A 10,766-nucleotide genomic window follows, 5' to 3' on the forward strand; every position below is an offset into this window, starting at 1 on the left:
GAAAACCTGTCAAGTGGCATTTTTAGGAATAATGAACATTACTGCAGCTCTAGGTGATAGAAAGACTTTGTTAATACCTGCCTAGAGTTCAACACGTCTTTCAGTGTCCCTGTGGTTAACCTAATGTAATCATGATTGTCTTCTTGCAGGTGTGGGTTTTTCTATCAGCATATGCTTGACTGAAAGCATCTGATTCACAGCCTGTGCCAGGACAGCAGATGCTGTGCGAGTCATTTCAGAGTGATCGTGTGGAACTCATGACTGTAAAAGTAACATCTTTCCTCTGAGATCCTATTCCAAGATATTTTTTAAATCTTTTATTTTTGAAACCTTTTACTTTGGAAAGTTTTAGAAAGAGAAAAGCAAGTGTTTTAATTATCCTTATGGTCAGTTCTATGTTGCTTTCTCATATTCATGGATGTTGAATGTTGCAGAATTAGTGGGCTGGGGAACATTTTGTCCATGGCTTATCTATGGGCTTTATGCAGGAATAAACTCACATAAAGCCCAGTGATACAGTAAGTTCTGGTCATCTGTAATTCAAGGTCAGCATCTCAGAAAATGGCTACAGAATTCTGACAGACTGGGAGAAAGATGAAGCACAAAGGCAAAAAGCAGAAAGTGCTATTTCTTACTACAGAAGAGAAATCAAAATGGAGGGTTCTAGGTTAGAATCACATAGTGAACCAAAGATTTGCTTTGATTCCCACAGAAATTTAATATTGGAGCAGGCATTTAAGTAACTGAAGGAAAACTACTTTGATTGTAAGGCAATTGTCATCACTGAAATCACCTCCAGCCCTGTTCAGTTCCTCTCAGTTATGTCTGCAACTGGTGTGGAGTGCAAAGCTTCAGACAGGTCTTTGAAATAAGTGCTAAAAATGTCAGCTTCGTTCATCTATACAAGACCGTGCAAAACTGCCTTTTTTTTTTTTTTTTTTTTTTTTTTTTTTTTTTTTGTCTACTCACACTTTAAGAGCTAAGGGTCAAAACTCTTACTTTTGTAAAATCTGGTCAGCTGTTGCCTGTTCTGGAGAAGGTAAAATTTGTTGGAATTCAGGATATGCTTAAATTTTAGACTCCTTATGTACAAATCTCCTTAAAGCAAACGCCTAAAATGCCCATATAATCTATAGAGAAAAGCAGGTGCTTTTGAAAATCTCTTGTCTGTTTAAACACAGACAACTAAGCTGAAGAGAGCGAGCTGATGGTCAATGGCTTTTGAGCATAGCTGGAAATAGCAAACAGAAAATCTGCAGTTCGTGTCCCCAGCTGTCCCCAGTGGATATTGTGGTATTAATTTTATATGAAAATGTACTCTAACCCTGTGCACCTTTTAACTCTTGAGCCACTAGATAAAGTGACAATCATCATTACCTCCTCTTTCCACTAACTGGAGATGTAGGATTTTGAAAGACAGGGCCGCAGCACCTAAAAGGGAAAAGAGTCTGTTTGAAAATGGCTTATGACCTTTTACCATAGTTTCTGCCTCTTAAGAGACTTCTCACACTAACCTCTTATGATAGCTGTCGTTTACGACATTTTTAGGTCATTATCTTCTCCCATACACGTTATAAAGCATTTACACCCACATTCAGGCCTCTGTTGAAGATGTTTACATCCTGTTGCATTTTAGCTGACAACTGCTGTTTGCAAATTCCGCACACAGTGAATAAGAAATTAGAATTGGCCAAGAATCCAAATCTGAGACATCTTTAGTTTTAATCCTTATGCTAATATACTGTGCTGCCACTGCTGTTATCCACTGCTCTCTGTCTCTTTTCCGAACTGTAGTCTGCCACCAGTACTTACACAATACACAGAAGAATTGAGAGAATTGGTAGTGCCTTCATAGAGCTGTTAAACACAAATCTATTCATAATTATTATTATCCAACAACTGATTTCCATCTACAGAAAAAAAAAATTAGTCATGCTCTGCTGTAATTTGCTCATCTGCACTTGACTGGTACTTGATCCTCTCTGTTTGCAACTGAACTGCAAAAAAAAAGCAATTCGTATTTGCTTCAGAGAGATTTTTACTCAGCAACGTATATTACATATTCTTTAGAGAGAGTGTATCTTTCTTGCAGTGAAATAGATAACAGGGAAGCTTAGTTTCTAGGGCCTTTTAGAGCTCAAATATAAAAAATCCCCAGCTAAAAGAAACGGTTCTACAGTTAACTCTTCAGCTATCTGAACTTACTTATATATATGAAGAGATACGTATATATGTTTATGGTACATATCTATCTATCCCCCTTTTTTTTTTTTTTTTTTTTTTTTTCAGGCTAAACACAATCCCTGCATGCCTGCAGGAAGAACAGAGGCTTCTCTACCACCTGACTAGGAGAAGATGGCATATCAGGCAGTCCTAATGAAAGGACTGCAGTCCTCATATTTTTGCTTGTAGCACCTGGCATGCGCTACCTGCGATAGGAAACAGATACTAGGAGTAAATGAATAAATACACAGTCCTGATTTTAAAAAAGAATATATAAAAAATCCTGAAGGATCAATTTAACTCAATTACATTTGTTTCCTGGCTGCAGAGGAAAATGAGACCCATTCTTCCTTTTGTGTCTGATCTGACTGGGAAGTTCCATCATTGTATTTCTTTGTTGATTCTTTCTCTTGCTGATATTCACTGCTTTTCATTCTGTCTTCATCTGCAATTTATCTGGTAAGCATCCGTATCGTTTAGGCTAATGGAACTGTTCAGAAGCAATTTTTTATTTTAAGAAACTGAAATTTAGGATGAAAAGCAGTAGAAATCAGAGTACACAGCTTGAACTCTCTGAGTTACTTGATTTTGAATGTGCCTGGAACATGTAGTCACCCAAGCTCATTGTAGCAACAACGCCCTGAGAGTTATGACATATTTTTATTGCAAAAAAGCTCCTCTTTAAATGTCAACAAGTTGTCAAGTCAGTGCTTTTAAATTACCTCAAGTTTAGGGCTTAATCTCAGGCCCATACAAGCAATTTCAACCTCCTTAGCAGACTTCAGAGGAGACAACGGGAGCCTGTTTCAGTGACAAGTCTCTGGACGGCAGGTCACACTGAGCTGGCTGCCCCTTTCCCACACTAGACACAGGCACAGCACTACAGCTGGGTACCGGTTCCTGCGCTAATATTGCTACCTAGGAGTTTCCTGCAGCAAAAAATTAATAATGGGGCCCACTGTACTTACAAGGTGCTGCACTATTCACACTCACTAAAACTCAGATTCTCAAAAGCATTTGTCAGTAGAAGTCACACTCACACAGCATAAATTCGATGTGGTTCTTTCCTTTTCCTCTCCTGTTCACCATCACACCCCATATCCAAAGGAGTTTCACTGATTTCAGAGGCAGTCAGTTTTCTATAGGTAGGCATCTTTAGCCCAACTGCAGAACCCCAGTGAACCCCAGCAGGGTGACTCCAGTGCTTTGTTAGTCACCTCTCCATATGCCAAAAAACCCCTGAGATCCTGCTCTTTCGACTACCCTGCGACGTCATTCGGGTCTTGTGGTGGTGTGCTCCCTGCCCGCCCCAAACATTTCCCTTAACTCTGCTCAAGTAATAACCACCTGTTGCGGTCATAATTGATGCATCTGGTCATGATGGCTGTACACAGCTCAAAGTGGATTCGAGGGAGACAGATAACAACACGATAGACAACAGGTCTTGTGAACAATGCGCCCAACTAAGCACAGTGCTGACCAGTGTCCAACTCAAGCCAAATTTGGAAGAAAATAACTTCTGTAGCCGGTATGCAAATATGAGTCAATTACCTTACTCCACAAATAATAGACAGCTCCAGGGCCCCATGAGCACTCCTGCACAGCAGCAGGCTACACACCATGTTCTCCCCTTGAGAAGGGATGCCCCTCAAGGTTACTCCTGGAGGTTGGGAGAGTCCTTGCTGCAACAGATTCTCGGTGATCAATAGCATCCCAAACTTTGAAATACTACTTAATTGATATAAATAAAGCATTGTGCATAAACCATAGACCGAGTCTGGGACTTGGATTGGATATAGGTGCACCTAGACTCCCCTCTGAAAAGGATGTTAGAAATCAAGGGGGTCCTTTCTGAACCTCGTGAGTCTACAGAAGGGTCTTCCTGACAATTTTGTCAGACCCTGTCCTCTATGCAGTAAATAACGGGCTCTTGCCATTGAGTCTTGTTAAACCACTGTAGTGTTTACTATCAAACTTTGTTAAATGGCTCTTTTATCAATAAACATATTGCTACTTCTCTCTTATGAGTGAAGTGCGTCACTCCATCTGTGACAGGTCTCCAGGAGTTCGACATAATGACAGACAGGTCTGTGAATTAACAGTATACTAATGGCTCCTGACATTCATAAGTTTTCAGGAAATGATTTGACATGATTAATGCACAATAATTCCCCTTTGCTTTTTAACGAGCTCGGCATTTGTCAATGAACATTTACACAAGGCAGAGATACATATGACTTTTAATCCTCTGCTAAAGATGAACTGATTCTAACAAATTGTCGCACGTTGGCCACTTCTAAGCTACAGAACATGCTAGGGAGGTGGAAAACTTTAAAAATATCTGTAATTAGAAATGACACTGTATAAACACCCATCTCTGAGGAAAATCACATGTACATATTTACAGAGGTTATGGACTATGAGAAATGTGCCCACTATCCTCCAAGAGCAATAAATATTTAAAAGCTGCATACGTTGCACACACATTAACAATACAGAGGCCAACTGTTGGAACTGGCTGGCAGCATATCCTGCTCTGCAATCAATAATGCTAAGTGTGTCTTGGTCTTCAATGCTCCCCCAATCTACCTTCAAAAAGTCTCCTGTGTTCTAATACTCTCATTTTTGATCCTTTTTGACCAGTAGCAACTTTGAAACAAGCTGAGATAAATATTTTATTACTTTAGCTGTAGTCACATCATAGTGTGACTGGAGTTTATTTCACTTTTGCCAAATCAATTTTTGAGGTGGAATTTAAGAAGAAATCTTTTGAGTTAATATTGGTAAACTTGCATCATCTTCTTTAGAACACTATTTATTTCATTGTTCTTATGAAATCAAAGGTTTTCATCATTAATGTAATATGCAACAAAACTTGAAATATTGACTAAGTTTCATAATTGTCACTTTTTTAATGTCACTATCACAAATCATTGTGGCATGTTTATTTTCCTTGTTTTTCTCCAGTTACATATTTGTTTTCCTCTGAGCTTCGTTTATGTCAGTCAAATGCTAGAAAACAACTTGTAAATTTTAGTATGATTTAATTTTTAATGCCATTATTGGATTTTTACCCCAAATTTGTATTCTAATAAACGTATTTTTATTATAAAAAAGGGACAGCATATTTTTGTTCTATTTTTCAAATTCGTATCAACAAACTTGAAAAATAAGTAAGCAGTTCGGCATAAAATGCTATGGCTTAAATAAATCCTGCTTCCCCTCCTTTGAAAGACCACCTCCAAGCTTATAATGAAATATTGCTGTTCTTATCAGATAAATAAAGTAAAACTAGGCAAACTAGCTATTTTCCTCGTGGATTGTGGTCTGCCTACTATGTGCTACTCAGATGTTAGTTTTGGAAGTCATGTAGAATCTTGGGTTAGTTTAGACAGGAAACGTGTGGCTCTGAATGAAGGAGAGTTTGGGTTCCTGTTTCTAGAGAAAGAATAAAACAGCACTTCTGTGATGTCAAAATGGTTACAGTTATTCATGCCTTTATCTCCAGAGTGAGTCAGAGGAATGAATTTTGCTCTGTCTCTGTGCAATTACTAAGATTGCAACAGCAAAACATGTCATCTATCATCCTCATAATACTATGAGAAATATGAAACTGTCCCTTAATTTTAGCCACATAAATCAGTAACTGTTTGCTATATTGCTAGCAATCTATTCATAATTAGTATGAACTTTTTTATGCTTTCTTCTCTCCCTTCATATGCTTTTTTATTATATTTTTTCCTTATTTTTAATCCTAGGAATGAAATGGAAAAATTATATGAACTAAATATTCATACTGGCAGAAAACATTGTACACAGGTTGTCAATTGATGATTAACTGGCACAAAAAGCTGTAGAGAAAATGATTTTATTCCATTGCTTTGAAAAATCTAGGGTAAAAAACAAATTTTATTTTCACATTATATATATATTATATATATTAATTATTATTATTAGCATTATTAGTATTATTATTATATATTATATATTATTATATTTAATATATACTATTATATTAAAATGTAAAATCATCAAGAAAAAAAAACTATTTCGCCAGTTTAATGATTTGGCTACTGGTTAGTGATTCTGTTCGGGGAAAGTTCCTACACTTCTGCCCCTCCCCCAATCTAATATGTGTTTTTAAACCCACACTTTCTAATTAGATGTGAAATCACAGCTGTGATGAAGTCTGTAAAAGCTTTTTCCACAGATTTCAGTGGAATCAGGATTTTACCTCAGAGGAGGTAAACCTCATTTTCATCCTGACTGGATGACTTTAATTAGATAAGTGAATTAACCTCAAGGATAAGAACTTGACAGTAAGAGCATTACACTTGGACTCTTAATGTATACAAATTCAAACACTTAAGAATAAATAGCTATCCTTGTACCTATAAAAATTACAGAAGACAATGACCATACTCTGCCTAATTTAAGGAATGTCTCAAGCTGTGAAGTCTGTGCTTCCGTCTGCTGAGGGTCCAGAATATCAAGTAAGAAGGGAAAGAAGGGATGGGGCACTTAATAACACCTGAGAAAAAAGGGCATCTTCCTTTAGCACTGCAACAACTGATTGTCTTCCCTGGGAGCTGGTCTGTACCTGTGCTTCTGCTGTGGGAATAACGTGTGCATTTTCCTTTTAGGAATCACTAGGTAAAATGGGAGAATGGAATTAGGTTAGCAAAGTACTCTAATTTCTGAGCTACATACAAAGAACATTATCTAATTCCACAACAGGGAAAATTTAAGGGTAGAATTTAAGGGTATTCAGAAAAAAAAAAAAAAAAAGAAAACAAAACCCAAAAGAACAAAACCAGGCATTGGGCCTGGTCTCAAAGTAACAATCCAGTGTTGGTTTCAGATTATGAATTTGACCATCAACCACTGAACATTGTGGACAATGATCCCACTTCCTGACCTACAGGATTCTTCCTTATTTTGTCCTGAAAAAATAAAGTGTCCCCAAGAACGTGGTCTTAATGGAAATGAAATTAAATATCTTACAGAAAAAAAAAATCAGTCTGAAATGTATCAAACTGATCTATGCTAAAGAAAAAAATTTTTGTCAAAAAGGTCCCAGGCAACCATGAATAATCCTGAATGAGGAACATAACAGTTTTGTTGTCTATCCTGGGAGATAAAGGCATAAAAATACCAAAATTCAGTTGACTTTCTAAGGGCTCCTCCAAGTAAAATAGAACAGGATAATAATTCAGTGAGTACAGAATATCTTTAATGATGACAAGACAGATGTCTTAGGAGTTGTAAAATTTTAGTAACACTGTGGGGCTTCACTGACTTTGAGCCCAGGTTCCCAAGGAAAGATTTAATCTTTCTGTTTAATTGTGAAAAGCCTCTTGCAGTTTTACAGGTCTTGAAGGCTTTATATAGTTTCATACTTTCTATGAAACTTGAATTATAATCTCCTGTTAGCTGGAGTTCTTTCCCTTCTATCTAATTTTTCTTCAAAGCAGGAGGTACAGTTTAGTGCAATTGTTTCTTTAAGTATCTCACCAGGAGTGGCCGTTAGTCACTTATATGAAGTGCCTCCGCTTAAAGTGCCAATTTGCGCAGCAGGACGATGCGGAGCAGTAGTAGCAAGACAGGGGATATTTAAAACAGTATTAAATACAGTAAGAAAAGGAGTAGGAAAACTGAACAAAAAAAATTGAAAAGGAAAAAAGAATGTTTGCGTTAGGAACATGTAACTAAAAAAAAAGTACTGAAGAGAAAAGCTGTGAAATAAGGGGGTTAGAAATTAAACTGGAAATATTGCTGATAAGGTGCAAATCACAATACCCTCTGAAAGGCAGATGCCATGCCAGTGAAACTTTTAATAGAGCAGAGTATTTGAATTTTGAAAGTTCAATGCAATTTTATCAGGAATATCTTTGTGGGAGAGTAAGGATTGATTTTAAGAAAAATAGTTCCTTGTGTCTTGGCTGTTCCCAGGAGCATGGGAAACCCAGGTTCAAACCCCTAGTCTGAGCCAAGTGAAGAAATGAGTTTAACCTAGCTCAAGCTTCTGCAACCTTCTTACTGGAAGTGTAGTGGGGAGGAACCCCTAAAAACCCCACTCACTTCCAAATATGACATGAAAACACTGTCGTTCTCAGATCACAGCCTGGTCTTCCTGGCAGGCACATATGAGTATTAAAAGGTGACTGCTACTGTAACACATACTCCATTCAGTTATGGTTCTTTGCAGATTACAAACCACCCATGAAGTAGGACTTCTTCCAGAGCCACTCTGCTATCACAGAACGCCTTCTTTCAGAGGCACTAATATAGCAACGGGGAATACACTCACACATATCTTAGAATGAATGCTAAATGCTCCCAAGTTATTCCTTCAATGCATAAACTAATCCATGTATTCATGAAAGGAAATGGGAAAGGAAATGCTGGTAAACCTAAAGTTCTAAAACTTAGATAAAATGGGTGAAGAAAATATTTTTTATTGTTCTGTTCTCTACAGCCACAATTTTTTTTTGAATCTGTTAACCTTGCTTGACATTCTTTGTCACATTTAGGAGCCTTGAAACAGCAGGTGATAACAGAGTTCATGTGTTATTGCACACTGAGACTTCTCTGATCCTTTGAATTTATTGGTAAAAAAAAAAAAAAAAGACTAGTTTCTCATTATTTAACTTTGTAGCCCAACAGTGATTAAGTTTTCCATTATAAGGTGTGTATTTATCAGAGTACACTATGTAGATGAGCCTTGTATCTGTTGGTACATAAGTACTGCTAGAAAAACTTTAACCACTATAATATATGATGTTAAATGTGTCCATTAACAGAACAGCTGCACAAGATCTTAAGACCAACAGAAGTGTGAAATGTAGGCTGGGATTCATCTTCCCACGCATGTCCAAGAAAAAAAGGCTTTTTAAATTTTACACAAAATGCTGCATGTAGCTCTCCGAGCCACTAAATGTAGGATAGAAGCCCTATCAGAGGTTGTGAACTGGCAGCTTCTGCTAGAGAGCATCCTATGTCTGGTAGGCCAAAACATCTCCATTTGCCAGAAACAAAGACAAAACATCGGGATCCCATTTTTCAGAACAAATGAGCTCCTTTTCCCGGTGAAAAGAGCACAGAAATGGTACTTATGCTTCTGTCCTGGTCTTTTAAAGGCAATAAATGTGGTAATAAAATAGTTCTTTGCTGCAGAGTTCAGCTTTAGATCTCTGTCTTAAACAAAACAAACATTTGAGAGTGGACTGCTTCCAAAGCAAGCAGTGTACAATCTGACTGTAAACGAGGGCCACAGCAGCAGCTGTCATAACAGGAGGAGCTAATGCTCAGCTATCCACACTCCCATCAAGGTACTGTTTACTTGCGGTACACAATATCACTCACACCCTATTCTGCTAAGCACTGTCACACATAACGAAAAGTGGTCCCTGACCCCAAGGACTGACACCCGGCATACAAAAGCAGCAAATAGATATCAGATGAGGAGCAGAACACAAGGGACAATTCATAAATAGCATAGAAAGCAATGGTCAAGACCTGTCATCTGCTTAGCCAGTCTCCTGAGCGCTATTTATTCCTAGCTACAGGGGTGGAGCTGTTTTGCAGGGTGCTTTTTCCAATTCACTGTGGTGCCTAGGATGAAAGATTGAGGCAGAAAGCAAGTGTTAATAACAAAAGAGATGAAGCAGAGATGGGCACAAAAGCCAGCACCCTTGCAGTGAACATGCTGAAGTACAAAGAGTCAAGAACATCAAAAGAGAATATTAAATGCTTTTACATAGAGGTTTTGAGTGAATTATATTTGCAGTAGCAAATTCGCATAGCTGAAGAATTTGAATAGAATACCAGGTGGGTTATGGCAATAACTACATATTCCCTAGCAGAAGCACTATCATGTTTCTTTCATAGTTGAACTATATTTGAATAGAAAAAGGTTTGAATAGTGAAGCCTAACAAAGCATAAAAGACGATGCAGATTTCAGAGTGACTTTTTATTTTCTTCCATTGACATAGTGGCTCATTATGGTTTGGAGATGTGAAAGCTCAAGAAAAAAATAAGTAATGTGGAAAATAGACTACAAAAGGATGGATAAGGAATAACATCCTAGGATGGATATTTTCCTCGCTAAGAATGAGACACCAGGAAATAAATTAAATAAGACGACATTGGTTTATTTGAACAGAATATTGCTTATGGAGAAGTAGCACAGCTTTTTGTCCCTGTCTCCCTTCCCTAGAGAAGGAAGGAACATAACGGTGAAAGCAATTGGTCCGATCTCTACCTATTTGGCTACTGTTAGGCTGGATCAACTGAAGGCATGTTTAAAGCAGGGAAAGTGAGTTGGAGACTGGAAGAAAAATGGCTATTGTATTAACAAAATCTCCAGTAAAGAGGACTATTGGGAAAAACGCATCTTACTTTAGCTTTGTGGGTAATGTCTTGTTGATAGTATGCTACCTAAAGTTGCCTCTGGGATTGAAATCAGGGGCTCGCATCTGCTGGTTGAATGGCCCAAGCAGGGAGAAAGTGGACAGGCAACAGCAAAAAGCCACTATTTGAT

The sequence above is a fragment of the Leptosomus discolor genome, chromosome 2 (genome assembly GCF_034619465.1).
Source record: "Leptosomus discolor isolate bLepDis1 chromosome 2, bLepDis1.hap2, whole genome shotgun sequence".
NCBI classification, from domain to species: domain Eukaryota; kingdom Metazoa; phylum Chordata; class Aves; order Leptosomiformes; family Leptosomidae; genus Leptosomus; species Leptosomus discolor.